Source organism: Ostrinia nubilalis, chromosome 15 (assembly GCF_963855985.1).
Source record: "Ostrinia nubilalis chromosome 15, ilOstNubi1.1, whole genome shotgun sequence".
In the NCBI taxonomy this organism is placed as follows: Eukaryota; Metazoa; Arthropoda; class Insecta; order Lepidoptera; family Crambidae; genus Ostrinia; species Ostrinia nubilalis.
In genome coordinates, this window is record NC_087102.1 from 1,028,396 (window position 1) to 1,043,950 (window position 15,555).

Below are 15,555 nucleotides of genomic sequence, written 5' to 3' on the forward strand. Positions count from 1 at the left end.
CTTGACCTTCAAACCTGCACTGCACCAGGCCTGGCTCACTCCGCGCGGTACATCCGATAATTACCTACAGCGAAGCGCCCCGCCGGCGGGTATTATATCAGTCGAGTGTCACGCGCGCGCCCGTCAGGACGCTGGCGTGCGTTGTAGTATGATTATAATTCTATGATCGAAGTATTATTTAAAAATGGACATAAAGAGAAAGAAATATTGTGCGGCGTTCGGGTGTTTAAATTCGAAAAGAAATCTACCGGATTTATCTTTTTTTTTCGCTTCCCAAAGATGCTGAAAGGTATGTTGGCCATGTAGGTAATCAATAATTCTTAGGATAGTATAGGAACCTAACCTACTATGACTACTGCTCAGAATGCGTTCGTTCGTTTTAGCCAAATGACGTCCACTGCTGGACAAAGGCCTCTCCCAAGGTTTTCCATAATGAATGCATAGTTACCTACATACGTACCTCATTACAAATAAGTACCTAGATTAATTATTTTTTCACTAGACAGCAACCCTAACAGCGTAAGAAGAGTTCAGAGGCACGCGATAGAAAGAGACAAAACTTGTAGGTGAATAAAATTGTAGGTACGTAGTGCTGTGCGAGCTGAATTCCACTGTATCGCGTCGTAGCAAGACTCGCATTTATTTACATCGTCTTGCGGAGTAATCCTTCTGTACCTGTACTATTACTTATTCTGTGACTGCACATAAAACCCGGGCAAAGTATCATTAAAGAGACAGTGGTACAACCTAGTAGCCGTAGCTCGTAGCACTTGCGTAGCCCGTAGTAATTGCTACGAGAATAGAAGTGTAAATATACCGGCGTACTCGTAAACGTGACCGCGCATGTTTTAAACACTTGCGAGCTTTTAAGAGATATTTTAGACATTTGCGAAAAGAAACACTGAAGCTTCAAATCTGAAAGCGTCTAGAATTTACGATGAGTATAATACTTGTCGTTCCATCACGTCGTAAGTAAAAAATCTAGTAAAATAATTATATTTTACTAGATTTTTTACTTACGCTATGAATTATCATAGCGATTAAATCTGCGTCTCACAGCACCTGTCTGAATATTTTTGATGACAAAGGAGGTCGTTTTTTAGTCGCAATTAAGCCGCATCAGGGCAGGCAGCTTTCAGGTGAGCCTACGTCAGAGCTTACGGCTGCGGGTGACTGCTGTCTATTTGCAGACTTAATTAACGAGAGCGAACCCGATTAGAGCAATAAATAAATGACAAATAAATAATTGGCTGCCTACGAAATTTTAAATACGAAGCGCTTTTTTCCGAAAAGTAGGATTAAAACTCAAGATAATTGACCCCCGGATCGTCTAGCTATTATAGTGACATGATTCGTTTACAAATAGTACTTGGTATAATTAGTACAGTTCAGTGATTTATGTTACCTTTAACCTTGGAAGAGTGTACGCTAGCTATCTTTAACTCGAATGAGTACATACGTACTTATTTATTCAGTGACCTAAAAACACTTATAGAATCTACAAATTCAATTGTGCCTAAAGAAAGCATCGACGCGTCCCATTTTAACGACAGCGAAATCTTTATTTGCGAGAATCGAGCGCGTCCCTAATTCCCGGGAATGTAGCAGAATCCCGGGCAAGTTCCAGTGTCCCGGGCTTCACGGGAGCTCAAAAACACATTAGTTTAGATCCCCGTATCTAAGTCGAATCAGGCTTTTCTGAATTAATGATTGTTATTTTACGGGGCTCGCGGAATAAAAGTTTATTGTCACGCCTTTACGTGTTTGATAGCGGGATGAAACATAGTACGTTCCATGTCGAAATTTTCAGGTTATTTTTACGTGGAGAACCAGAGTCATGTTATTTGTAGTAGTAGGTATTTAGGTATTTGCTACCTCTAACCATAGATGGTTTGATGGTCAATAGATTGAAGGTCGCATTTTGTCGGTTAATTTCTATCACCACGTAAGTCATTTCTGGCAGTTTTGACATTTTGATGCCATTCGCTAGACTAGAGAATCGAAAGACGCGTCGTTCGTCCAATCTCCTGAAAAGTTGCTAAAAATTACTTACGTGGTGATAGAACTTAAACGACGATTTACTAAATATATTTAGCATACCACGAGTAAATGCAAAAAACCTGACAACCACAAAAAAGTGTTGGATAGCAAACACAAATAAGTCAAAAACCACATTAATTACTTTCGCCCGCCACATCAAATTAGCAAGTCCGTTGAACCTGGGGGTAGACATACCTATCTGTTCCGCAGCCGGTCGTGCTGAGCGGAAATAAACCAGACGGAGGCACAGAATAAATAATAGTACAGGTACAGAAGGATTACTCCGCAAGACGATTTAAATAAATACGAGTCTTGCTACGACGCGATACAGTGGAATTCAGCTCGCACAGCACTACGTACCTACAATTTTATTCACCTACAAGTTTTGTCTCTTTCTATCGCGTGCCTCTGAACTCTTCTTACGCTGTTAGGGTTGCTGTCTAGTAGTGTCTAGTAAAAAAATAATTAATCTACTTATTTATAATGAGGTACGTATGTAGGTAAGTACGCATTCATTATGGAAAACCTTGGGAGAGGCCTTTGTCCAGCAGTGGACGTCATTTATTTTGGCTGAAACGAACGAACGCATTCTGAGCAATAGTCATGGTAGGTTAGGTTCCTATACTATCCTAAGAATTATTGATTACCTACATGGTAAACATACCTTTCAGCATCTTTGGGAAGCGAAAAAAAAGATAAATCCGGTAGATTTCTTTTCGAATTTAAAACACCCGAACGCCGCACAATAATATTTCTTTCTATTTATGTCCATTTTTAAATAATACTTCGATCATAGAATTAGGTACTACAACGCTGGCGTGCAGCGTCCTGACGGGCGCGCGCGTGACAATCGACTGATATAATACCCGCCGGCGGGGCGCTTCGCTGTAGGTAATTATCGGATGTACCGCGCGGAGTGAGCCAGGCCTGACGGAGGTGCCACCGGCAAAAACCACCGGAACGTTAAATTAACGTGTGCATTCTATTCTGGGCTTTAGGCTGCTTTAATATTAAATGCTTATGCCATGCCAAAACCTTATAGTTTACCACATGGCAAAGGCAGACAGGGTAATTTCAAAATAATGTTTATGTATATGTTATCATCTTAGGAAAGTGTGTGACTAATCCTTAAATGGGAACTGAGTTAGATGATATAAATACTGATCTACACATGCAATGTGCTTGGTATATGAAGCGAACACAGAATCACACAGAATGTTCCAACTATTATGCTATTGTGTGGGATGCCATGTTTCTAAGTGGATGGACTTGGAAACGTTTTGCTTTAATTTAACCCAAGCAAAAGCAGAATCGTAACCGGAAGGAAAATGGTGATATTGTAATTTTCCAATCTTCAAAGTTCAAACAGTTACAAAATTGTTCACTTCTGTTGTTCATATCTGAATACACTTGTATTATGTCTCCAAACAGTGGAAATTCGGCGAGTTTCAATTCACGTGGCTTCTTGTCCGGTGAAGGGTTCGCAAACAATTATTTTCAGAGCCAAAATCTATTTACAGAGGACGAAAAGTTTTTATTTTAGAACAGTTTGCGATGAATAAAAACCCACACAATGTCATACCCGACCCACGTCATAAAATACAAAACAAAAGGTGAAAACAAATATTTATTAAGGCCTTTTTGTAACATATCAAATGGTCTTTATTTGTATTTTTGAGTTACTTTATTTTGGTTCCTAAGGATTTTTATAATGATGTCAAATGATCCACGCCAACGACCAAGTATTTTCATTAGGTGTCAAAAGATGATAAAAATCTATTGGTCAATAAAAAATTTTTAATAATCACACACTAGCTTTGCTGGTTAGATAAGCTGAGCTGTAACTATTTTAACATCTACCTTGTTGTATTACCTTGTCTCGGTGAATAAATATCTTTTTTTTTTAATCTTTTGCGCTTTAGACCACCGCCACGAAGGTCGTAGTGTTAAATACATAAAGAGGCTACTATGATGAGGCTAATTGTACGAGTAGGTAAGTATAATTTGAATAACTTATTATCCACATTACCTACGTAATTGGCCTATTAAGTAAATGCCTTCAGAACTGTGTCGTCCTCGGCCCGCCATCCACATTGCCCACGTCACAAAGACCCGAAATTGTCGTCACATTTTTTATGAACCCGACATAATGTCCACGTTGTCCTTCGTCATAAATTTTGGGACTCATAAGTTTTATCCACACAATAATGCTACCATTAGTCGCAAGGCTAACTAGGAACTGGTCCTACTTCGGAATTAAATATATCGGGAGGCTTTCTTTTATCATGTTTTGATTAGTATGTGTTGTGTTTCCAATTTTTCCAAATTTTTTGCTATTTCTCATACTTGGTTTCGGATTTGTAAAACCAAGCTTAAGAATAGAAAAATTCAAAATGACATGAAAAATTCTAGGCCTTTTTGTTTTAAGCAGAATAAAAATGTCTCTACTCTTTAAGAAAATTAACAAGTTTTATTTTACCGTCACTAGCTACTAACTTACATTTTAAGTATAACTTACTAACAACAACCCTGTATGGATCATAATGGTCTGAAATAAATTACAATTTATTTATTATTTATTTTCCAAAGGTATCTAAAATGTGTAGTAAAAAATGTTTACGTGAGCAAAAGATTAAAAAATGGCATCAGATCCCAAAAACCCAAAATAAAGAATTCAACCATCAGTATCATTTCAGTATTTCGCAAAGTATCCCACAGAAAAGGTCTGATAAAAAACGTCCACACATTTTTTATCATCCGGCTAATGTGACGCAGGGCCTCCGCCCGCCCCTCGTCAGCCCTCGGAACAACAGCTCGCGGTCATTCATGTTACCTGATAGTTTGTTTAGGGTCCCCAGTTATGGTTTGGGGGAGAGCAGAGGGAAAAGTTTGTATGTCTGGTCGCAGTGAGCTTTGGAGGATTCGTAACAATAATTTTCGGTCATCAATTGTTTTAAAAATAGACGATGGATGTGTAAAATTATCGGGTTATTTTATGTTATTTTAACCACATTTTGATCTTGAGCATATTCTTACTGAGAACCTATCATTTATGAGTATAAAACAGAAACGCCTTAGCAATTACCGATTGGGCTTAGAAAAAACAGTGGGTTGGAATTGGGCTTAGAAAAAAAACTGTCCTTTTATATGTACTACAAAGTTATATCTGTGCTATGATTTTAGTTATTTCATGGAAATTGAGCATTGTCATCAGTGTACGTACAATAAGCATATATAACACATATAATTTATATGTCACCGTAAAATTGTGAATTCCGTCAGATTATAATCTGACGTAGTTAAATTACAATCTAACCTAACCTAACCCACTGTTAGTTTACAATCTGACGCGTTATATTATAAACTGACAGAGTTCACAATTTCACGTTGACATATATATATGTAAGGATAAATCTCAAGGCGGTAATGTAAAGGCTCTTACGTCATAATCTGATGACCGATCGCTCAGGAAGGGAATTTTAGGCCGTTGTTATGCTTAATGGCTTTTACAATACTCTCGTAAGACGATTATGCTTATTCATAATATTGCCGAAAATATGAAAAGAAAATAAGTATTCATGTTGTCAAAGTCCTTTCAGGGTGTGTTTGCGTGTTCAGAGTGTGTTCCTAAGCTTCTAATTTCTAGCTATTGTCTGTGACTCCTAATCTTCTTGTGTGTATGGATCAACACGGGTAAATCAGGCGACTTTGAAGATATACTGGGATTTATTACTTTACAATAAAGCGTTTACAATATTTCAGTTGAAAGTTCAAATGAGAATGAGAGACGTTAAGCGTCTGTGCAATCGTTTTTATAGGTGTGCTTCAGCGCCATCTGTTGTAGTTTCTTGACATCGCGTGACGTAATCGATGCGGTGTGCTCGGTGATAGTATTGCCATTGATCTTTGGTTGGAGCTTCTCACGCGCTCCAATAGATGGCTCTTCTTAACATTCCGGCGGGCCTTGAGAGACTCCCTCTCAACATCTCAGCTCACGTCGTGTCACGCGCCGAGCCTCGAACCTGGCACCTCAGCGACCGGAAGTGGGCATATCTTTGAGAATGCCCTGTGTATGATGCCTGTGGCCGTCCGAATGACAGCAACCCTTGGTACGCCGTCACTGCCTGAAATCAGAGTTATTATGCGTCCTAACCGCCATTTCAGCGGCGGAAGGTTATCGTCCTTTATGACAACCAATGTTCCAGTTTGCAAGTCTTCAGTTTTCTGTTGCCATTTAGTACGTGTCTGAAGCTCTGATATGTACTCTGTAGACCATCTCCTCCAAAATGTCTGCCTCAGCTGTTCAACTCGCTGGTAACGATTGAGTGTGTGCGTGGTTGCAGCGGTAACATCACTCTCTGCAGGTGCAGTCAGCGGCCGACCAATAGTGAAGTGGGCAGGAGTGAGTGGAGAGTAGTCGTTGGGGTCTGAGGATAAAGGATACATAGGGCGGGAATTCAGGACAGCTTCAATTTGTACCAAAACTGTGCTGAATTCCTCATAAGTCATGTTTACATTTCCTACCACACGTGTTATATGGTGCTTACAGGACTTGATCCCAGCTTCCCATAAACCGGCAAAATGAGGCGCGTAAGGGGGAATGAATTTAAATTTAATGTGATTATCTGAAGCGTAATCAATGATAGACTGAGAATTACTCTTTAAAAAATCTGAAAATTCACGAGCTGTTCCTACAAAGTTACGTCCATTATCGGAAAATATTTGATAAGGTTTTCCTCTCCGGGAAATAAATCGTTTCAGTGCTAAAATATAACTCTGTGAAGACAAACTAGTTACTAGTTCCAAGTGTATCGCTCGAGTTGAAAAACATATAAACAGACATAAATAACATTTTTCTAGTCTGGAACCCCTACCTTTCTTATTTAAAATAAATAAAGGTCCAGCATAGTCTACTCCACAGTTTATGAAAGGAAAATTTGCAGTTACTCGTTCAGTTGGTAAGTTACCCATGATTGGTTGTACTATTTTACCTTTCAAACGACAACATATGACACACTGGTTAACGACTTTTTTTGCTAAGTTTCTACCGCCTAGTGGCCACCAATTGTCTCTGATATGAGATAAAATTAATTGAGGCCCAGCGTGCAATAATTTTAAATGTTGACTTTGAAATAATAAATAGGTAAAGATATGTTTACTACACAATAAAATGGGGTGCTTTTTGTCATATGAAAATTCAGAATTAACTAATCTGCCCCTGACTCTTATGATTTTGTCAGCATCTAAAAATATATTTAAACTGGAAATATTACGTTTTGATTTATTTATAGCAAGATTATTATAAAGCGCATTGTATTCTTCAGGAAACGATTCTATTTGTGCCTGTCTAACTATAAACAATAAAGATTTATCAAGTTCTTCTACTGATAACGGCCCGTGTAACCGCTCATCAATAGATTTTGTTCGTATGTTATGTATAAAACGCATTACATAAGCACAAGTTCTTTGTAATCGATTTAGTTTAGAAAATCGGCTGAAATCAATGACAGGTAAATTAGAATCGCTACTACACAACAAGTTTGTAGTGGGAAGTTTTAATTCAGGCAAATCATTTAAGTTTTGCAAAATATTATTTTGATTTTGTGACCATTTTATGCTATCTTCAAATAAAAAGGTGGGTCCGTTCCACCATAAAGTTGATGAACTCAATTCATTTAAAAGTACTCCACGGGAAACCAGGTCAGCTGGATTATTTGACGAGTTTACATGCAGCCAAATTGTGTTGCTTGTCAACTCATTTATCTCAACAACGCGATTCTGAACAAAAGTCTTTAACTGATGTGGTGACATTTGCAACCATCTGAGAACTATAGTAGAATCTGTCCAAAAAACAACTTTGTCAAAGTTCAATCGAAGTGATTTAATTATTTTATCATACAATCTAGCTCCCAATAGTGCACCGCATAACTCGAGCCGTGGAATGCTAACCGGTTTCACTGGCGCGACGCGGCTCTTCGAACATAATAATCTCACCGTGATGACGTCATCATTACTATTGCACGTCCGAACATAAGCGCACGCACCGTATGCAGCCTCGCTCGCATCCGTAAATATGTGTAATTCGATCCTAGAATGGTCACACGTTCCTACAACATGACGCGGTACGCGAATATTATGTAAATAAGTTAATGTTTCAAGCGAGTAGGAGATCGCAGTTTAAAAGATTGATGTTTTTCAGAGAGCGCTGCTGCCCGTTCTCTGTTTGATGTGTAGTCCCTAAGTCGCCTCTTACGACACCCGCGGGAAGAGTAGGGGTTGGTGACAAATGTATTCTCCTCTGCCGTCACCACACGGCTTTTATTATTTATTGATTTTGAATTATAAACAATGCCTGAAATAATCCAACCTAGCGTAGTGTTTTGTAGGTAAGGACCTGCCAGTAATCGCATTTTACCTTCTATCAACAATTCCCAAAACACGTCAGCCCCGATCAATAAGTCAATTTTTGACGGTAAATAAAATAACGAATCGGCTAACTGAATATTATTCGGAATGTCTAAAGAGTTATAATGTAATGGAACTGTTGGTAAATTTGAAGTTATATGTTTCAAAACTATACATTTACAGCGAGTATTATAATCACCGTTTAATGACCTGACCTTAATTTCGCACAACTCTGTTGACTGAGTGTGTGAATGCCCTATTCCTGTGATATGATATGTGGACTGTATCGAATCGACTTTTAATTTTTTACGTAAATTTTCTGTAATTAAACAGTGTTGACTGCCGCTATCTAACAAAGCGCGAGCCTTATGATATACATTGTCATTACCTGCTATCTCCACTAAAGCTGTGGATAATAAAACAGTTTCTGACGCCTGCGTATACAAACTATTGTTCGAATTCTCGTTTCGTGTCGGTTCGGCTGTATGTAACACTGCCGACGAGTGCAGTACGGGGTTCGAATCCGGTTGGCACTCCACGACTGATACTAATGCGTTTTCTACTTTATCATTATTGTTACTGTGCAATAAACTGTTGTGTTTTCTACTGCACTGTTTACACGGACCAAAATAACAATTTGAAGCGAAATGTCCAGCTCGTAAACAATTAACACATAACCTTTTATTATTAACGAATTCTAATCTCTCTTTAACGTTTAAATCCAAAAACTTAGTACAAGAATAAAGCGAATGATTTCCGCTGCATAATGAGCATGTGCGGGTACTTTTGGAATTCACATTATTTTTTGTTGAAGCGAAAATATGTGATTTTTGTTGCGATTGTTGTTGAGGTTTTTTATTGTTATCAAAAGGGACTTTACTATTAGAAAATGATGAAGAATTATGCGCTTTAATCATTTCTAAAGTGTCAGCCTTATTTTTCAAGAATGTAATGAGATCGTCTAACTTAACGCGTTTATGATGCTGCGTAAATAAATTATTTTTATGTTCCTCCCACTCTTTCTCAACTACTGCGTCTAATTTGGAGGTAATGATATAAATAATAAGTGTATCCCAATATTCTACAGGTTCCCCGAGTGTCTTTAAGGCACGTAAATTCTTTGAAACTATATCAATTAATTTCCTTAAATGAAATGAAGTCTCTTTATTTAGATTTTGAATGGTAAATAAAGACTTGACATGATTATGTACCAGCAACTTGACGTTATTATACCTCTCATTGAGCAAATTCGCAAGCTATTGTGTAGTTTTCTGATGTGCATTCTATTGATTTAATAACTTGAGCTGCCTGACTAGTAAGCGATGTACGCAAATAATGGAATTTACGAATGTCATCAAGCTGGGTGGAGTTGTGAATCATAGAAAGGTAGGTATCCCTGAACTCTAACCAATTTTCAAACGACCCGTCAAAGGAGGGTAGTGAAATAGTAGGAAGCTTAATATTTATCGAAGCTTCACACCTAGAACTAGCACTAGTTGAATCAGAAAGGCTAAAACGTTTTATTAAACTTTCTGCTTCTGCCATGGTTTCGTAATAAATATTTTCAAATGATTCACGATGTTCTAACTGAATTGCAGTTTCACTATCTAACACCATGAGCATTTCGATGGAGCTTTGAATGCTATTAAATTCACTAAATAATGATTTGGCTAATTCACTACGCAATTTTAATTCGGTTAATTGTTTATCGCTAGGACGAGAGTGGCTATGAAAAGAATTTACAAATTTTACGAATAACGTCAGTCTACCCTTGATTGAACCGCGTTTTTTATTTAATTCTCTAATTATAGTATCATCAGAATCTACGCACAAATTAGGAGATTTACAACGAACGGTTACGTTTTCAACACTCATTTTGACGATTTATAAAAGTGGGTACTCACCAAATTCCTGTAAACTGCGTACGTGACTCGTGAGGAAGCACAACACGGTACCTAGAGGAACAAGCACAGCTTTAGTAAAATTGAAATGGGATAAGATGGGGGAAAAAAGGAACGATTTGGCCAGACCCTTTGCTGATCCCTCGATGTGATGATGGATGATGCGGCTCTGAAGGTCCAATGTTTGCGTGTTCAGAGTGTGTTCCTAAGCTTCTAATTTCTAGCTATTGTCTGTGACTCCTAATCTTCTTGTGTGTATGGATCAACACGGGTAAATCAGGCGACTTTGAAGATATACTGGGATTTATTACTTTACAATAAAGCGTTTACAATATTTCAGTTGAAAGTTCAAATGAGAATGAGAGACGTTAAGCGTCTGTGCAATCGTTTTTATAGGTGTGCTTCAGCGCCATCTGTTGTAGTTTCTTGACATCGCGTGACGTAATCGATGCGGTGTGCTCGGTGATAGTATTGCCATTGATCTTTGGTTGGAGCTTCTCACGCGCTCCAATAGATGGCTCTTCTTAACAGGGTGTCTCCTAACAAGTATACAAGACTGGCATGAGCCATACTCCGTTACGCGAGGAAGTTAAAATTATAATCTGCGAATTCTAAAAGACCAGTGTGCTTACCATGAGTTTACGTTAGGTGTGCTCGCTCGTCCAGCAGTGGACGTCATTTGGCTGAAAACGAACGAACGAACGTGCTCGCTAGCGACTGCGTAAAAAATTACATTTAAATGACATATTGTGCAGCACCTCTGGCGGCTACTTTCAATAAATAGAATCTTCATAGATTTTTTTGACGTACTCGCTAGCGAACACACCTAACGTAAACTCATGGTAAGCACACTGCACACGCTTTCGCTTACCATTTCAATCAAAATTTTAAGACTAAAGGCACTTTTCTTTCCACAAAAGCCTCTATATGTTTTACAAAAGAGCCCAAAATACGTAATCAATTCAGCGGGCATTATTTAACGTCCGGCGTCTCCTTGACCCAGGGCCCGGGTTCGACGCGGCCCGGCCATAAATCATGGCAACAACACGCGGCCCTAGATATGCATTAGGCTGTGTTATTTAGTAGGTATGTGATAAGGAAAAGTAGTTCTAATTAGCAGTGTTGATTGCTAGGCGGCTGGACGTGAAATTAATAATCTGATAATTTTTCGCTTAAATATCTTTTGGCTGTATTTTTTAAGTTAAGTTGTGTGTGCTTATACATATTACCTATATGATTATATTACAGTATCATTTTTGAGTTCAAAAGACCAAGCATTACTAAACGACAGACAACATTAACTATAATTTATCAAACGTGGCGATAGACAAAAATAACAAATAATTTAACAAAAACATAGCTTCTATCGAGTACCCAAAAGAATGAATATTTAAACAAAAAAAAAATCTTTCATTTATATCTTATGTAAGTGATTCAACAGAATAATAATAAGTAAGTACTGTGATACTTCTATATGTAGTTAAGAATCTCAACTCCGTTACTAAGCATTTGGAATAAAAAGTTTAAAAAGCTTTACTTTTATATTTCGAGTCTCAAAATATTGCGACTGCAAAAGTGGCGAAACGTGACCATTCAGCGTCGCTCGTACAAATAAGCCGAATGCGAAAAGTTTAAATGCCGAAATTAGGCGCGTCTGATGCCGACATTACTTCAGTTTACCTTTGACGTAATACGCAGTGTAAACAAATACAGAAGCTTCAGGCCGAACAACTTTTTTTTATTTTATTTCAGCGTCCTAACTCCGTTCCCAAAAACGTACCTAACTGTTGGTGTACAGAGACTGCAACTCCCTAGCCAAATTAATACGTTAAAAAAAATTGTGACTATCATTTCTGAAATCGCTTCGCTCTGACTTTTCTGAACTTAACATTTTGCTCTGTATAGCGATTGCAAATTAGCATCTGACACAAATGTTAGTTACTTTGTCGAGGGTAGCAGTTTTATTAATATTGCACTCTGTGCTACAAACTATCGCAATGACTTGACATGTGAATATATCCCGTCTATTTTTTACTACAGGAGCTACTAAGTTGGATACAGCTGGTAACAAAAAGTTCAAAGCTAAATGTTTCAGGCGTCACGGTCTACCTACCTCCAACCGCTAAAAATACTCGTAGGTAACATATCCAGTTAAAAGCTAGAAAAGAAGATAATTGCTTCAGTACGTGATGGTGCTTCTGCAATGTTCTATTCTATCGCAATATGCTTCTAACTGCCCCCGGAGGACGGAGGGAAGATCGCGGGAAAAATCTCGCTCCTTTGTTAATTGCGATTATAAAAACGGGCGAGATTAACGTCTGAAGAGAAAGGAACGTCTATAGATGCTGGGTTTTTGTGCAAACTTTGAAAAGAATTGGGGATTTATTAATGTTATCATTAACTGGATCTTCCGAGTTTGAACTCGTTTTCTAAATGCATTTTATCGTTTCCATTTAGATAATTGTACTGGAGGTCTCTAACATTTTCACAGTATGGTTATTGTTAGCTTGGTAATCGATAAAAATAAAACATGTCGATTTATTCTCTGTAGACGTGATGGCAGACGAAATAATTGAGCTTTCTATTTTATGTCACTACTTCCTCTTTTCTTTCGAATACTGATTTCTTATGAAAATTTTTAATGGAACTCAAATCGAGTACAATTTGTAACATTCTATCAATATTGAAATGTAGCTGTCTTTATCGGGTAGATCTGGATTATTGTACAAAGCGAACAAAAACGTAATCCTTTTAAGAAAATGTTTTTATATCCGCCTCTTTCGCCGCAGACACATTGTTATCTCCATATTACCGGGTGCCCTCAACCAACACTCTCCAAAGACCTCGTCGACCTTCGCAGAAACGAAAATATACTTTGGTATATTTGCTGTTATTCACACGTGAGTGGTTGGAAAGGTGTGTATATTGCTATATTATGTACTACAGCTTCTTAGTATACTGATTACGCAAATTCTTAATGGTATGTATCTAGGTAACGTAAATCCTTTTCAGCGCCTTAGAAACGTTCCAAATATAGACCACCTTTCTCTACCTCCACTTTAGGTCAACATAAGACTATTGCTGAAAAAAACTTAAAGCTCATTCCACACTAATGTTGGTTGTAGTTGTAACTACTGTAGGGCATTGAGCACGGTTTCCTGTCGTACCACAGGTCATACGCTCTCTACTGATAGGTATTGCTCTCTCACTCTAGTGTCGCTTTACGTTGTTAGTGTCTCTCTGAATAAATTAATTTACAACAATATTTTCGGTGTTTAATTGCGCTCGGTGTGGACGCACCTTTACCGCGCTATAGTTAGCACCCCAGCTTAATGTATTCAAATCAAAAACGCTGTGAAACGGCACAATAATGTTTTGATGGCGGCCATTAATCCCGTTTGTTAATGCGTCAAGCCCGCAGTGCTTTTAATCGTGAATTCGTCATTTATTATAGATATTTTATAGATATTAAAAACACAAAACCAAATTATTTCAATAAAATGTTCTAATTAAATGTTTGTTTTAACCAAAAGTCGTCTAATGCTGAAGAAATAAATATACGACTGAATAATTATAATCTTGTAGATATATTATTTAGTCTAAAGTTAATTTGGACTAAGACGCCGATTAAGTATACCTAGCTAGTACCTAGTGGCCAAAGTTTACCAACTGGTGAATAAGTTAAAACAATCGATCCGAATCCAAACCCTGCCTAAGTTAGTTGCAAAACAGTTGACGTATGAGACTTTAGCGAATAAAGATTGACAACGAAATCTAGAGGACCTTAACTGTTACGCAAGAAGCAGACTTTATATTTAAGTCAAAAATCTATTTTTTATTCACCTTCTCCCATTTCCAAGTATTTCTGAAGCTTTTCTATTTCCTCTGACGTCTTCAAATGGCAGTTTGAATTCTTCCACGAAGGCGCCAAGCTGAATGCCCCATCGAAGTGGTAGGCGGCGCCAGCGGCGTCTAGACTGGTCGCTGGCCTGCCATTCACCTTGGCCGCCAACACGACAGGCTGGCGAGAGCGGCCAAGTAACTTGTAGGTAACTTCTTCATCTATATCAATAGTTTTAAAGTTGCGAGCCAAGGCCTTGCAAGAACTTTCGAGGTACTAAAAAATAGTGATTATAATTTAGGTTAAATTTTAGATTCGGGTCAAAATTCCTTTCGCTTTTCACGTAATTAACTAAAACAAATACAAAAAGTATTATCACTTACATGGAAATTGCAACAGATATTCCAACTAACGAAAACGATGACAAATAGCTCTGTGTGAGACCTATCTGTCCGTGTTTTAATAGTTAGCCAAGATATTATAACAACCTTGAACATGTTGGATTTTAGTGAAACTTATAAAGTGGGCTGCTTGTTTCCTTCGGGCTGTGTCAGTGGTAGCAGCTGTCAATAATGTCCACTTGGCCAACTTGGCGACTTGCGACTTGTTCGACCTCATAATGTAATAGAAATTTTTCCGAAGAAAAGTTTGTTTCATTTATTAAATGTTTTAACATTTTCAAAGAATCGTTAATAATTAGGTAGGGTAAACCAGAGAGTGATTGCCCACTGGTAGTGATTGCCCGCTTTAAGAATAATATTGTCAGGTGCTCTGACTTTAAATCACTCTAGTTAGATTTGAATTTACTAAGTAGATGGCCCCGAGATCAATGTACAGTAGATTTAAAATTTACAATAGGAAACACTAAAAAAAAAAACAGTTATGGCAGATTTTGTCAAGACGGGTGAAAATGTTACTCAACCAGGTAAAGACTTTAACAATTTTACTAAGAAATTACTTGCTTAGAGGTTAAATTTTTTTTGCAAGTTATTTAATATTCAACTAATGGTGTATAGTCATGATGAAATTATAAGTGTTTTCTCCATTATCAATGAAAATAACTGATAAAATTTGATTTCTAACGGTCATTTTAACGGTGGGTAATCACTGCACGTAAATCTGTATATTTTTAGTTATTGCCCACCAACATTTCAGTTATTGCCATATGTTAATGTATAGTTATTGCCCAGGGTAATTATTATTAGAGTGTTGCCACCATGCAGTAGCAGTGTTTAAGTTGCTCATTGCTAGACTTGTTTTGCAATTTACAGGCATAAATATTGAAATGGCTTTTAATGTTTCATTTTCAGTATGCCAAAGACTCCAAAAGTTCAATATAGCATAGAAAATTTGCAAAAAGCGATCGAA

The 15,555-nt window shown here is 37.7% G+C and overlaps 1 protein-coding gene and 1 long non-coding RNA gene across 2 annotated transcripts in view; both read right to left on the minus strand.

Moving 5' to 3' along the window:
* LOC135078675 (stress-activated protein kinase JNK) overlaps window positions 1-15,555 on the minus strand; it is a 194,609-nt gene that overhangs the window by 97,655 nt on the left and 81,399 nt on the right. The gene's annotated exons all lie outside the window — the stretch shown is intronic.
* On the minus strand, window positions 5,748-10,870 carry LOC135078652 (uncharacterized). Its single transcript, XR_010258651.1, has 3 exons — window positions 10,476-10,870; window positions 10,350-10,400; window positions 5,748-6,467 (listed from the first exon to the last, which is right to left on the minus strand). It is a non-coding gene; the product is annotated as an uncharacterized LOC135078652 (long non-coding RNA).